The 906-nt window shown below is 56.4% G+C and overlaps 1 protein-coding gene across 1 annotated transcript in view; it reads right to left on the reverse strand.

Moving 5' to 3' along the window:
* LOC102381753 (putative protein FAM172B) overlaps positions 1-300 on the reverse strand; it is a 9,056-nt gene extending 8,756 nt beyond the window's left edge. The window contains 1 exon segment of the mRNA XM_025214802.1: positions 286-300. The gene's annotated coding sequence lies outside the window, so the exon portion shown is untranslated.
* Between the last annotated feature and the right edge of the window lie 606 nt (positions 301-906).

Genomic DNA, 906 nt, shown 5'->3' on the forward strand with positions numbered 1-906 from the left:
GGGGGCACACACACACACACACACACACACAATACACACGCGCACACATAGATACGCACCCCCCCCCGTACACAGTACGCGTGCACACTACATGTACAGCCCCAATACACACGCACACAGCCTCGATATACGCACGCACACACATAGATACGCACCCCCCAGTACACAGTATGCGTGTACACTACACGTACAGCCCCAATACCCCCCACACACAGCCCCAATACATGTGCACACACACGCATATCCACACATGCACACAGCCCCGATACACACACATATACACACGTGCGCGCGCACAGCCCCAGTCCCTCCAGCAGGTAAGACGGTTCCTTCTCCTGTCCCTTCCCCTCTGTGCTCAGCAGTGTGTTCCCCCTCCTCCCAGTAGGGTTGTCAACTGTGTCTGAAGCTATTCGGGGAGATTTCTTTTTCCTTAAAATATCCTATTAAAATCTCTCGGATGGCTTTCAGTAGTCACCAGGAGATGGATGCCGATTCTGGTAGACTCCGGGCCAAGTTGAGAGGGTTGGCAACCCTACTCTCCTGTCCTTTCCTCCCCTGCCTGTCACTGTTGCTGTCCCCAGGGCAGGGGAGGGCTGCAAAGCCTCTGGGAGGCTCCAGAGCTGCTCCTGCCCTCTCCAGCTGGGCTACATGTGGGTTAGAGGCAGTGGCAGTAGTGGCTGGATTCCCTTCCCTGTGCCTGTTCCTTGGCTGGCAGGCAGCATGTTGGAGGAGTTGGGGGCAGGACTGGAGCTCCCCCACCCCAAGCCAAAGACAGCAGCAGTAGTGGGTGAGGGAAGGGAGGAGACACGCAGGTGAGCACAGAGGGGAAGGGAGGAGAGGATCCTTACTTGCTTTGGGGAACATAAGAAAAAATAGTCCCTGGGGGCTGCTCCAGTGGTATGGTGA

This window comes from Alligator sinensis, unplaced genomic scaffold (assembly GCF_000455745.1).
Source record: "Alligator sinensis unplaced genomic scaffold, ASM45574v1 scaffold1286_1, whole genome shotgun sequence".
Classification (NCBI taxonomy): domain Eukaryota; kingdom Metazoa; phylum Chordata; order Crocodylia; family Alligatoridae; genus Alligator; species Alligator sinensis.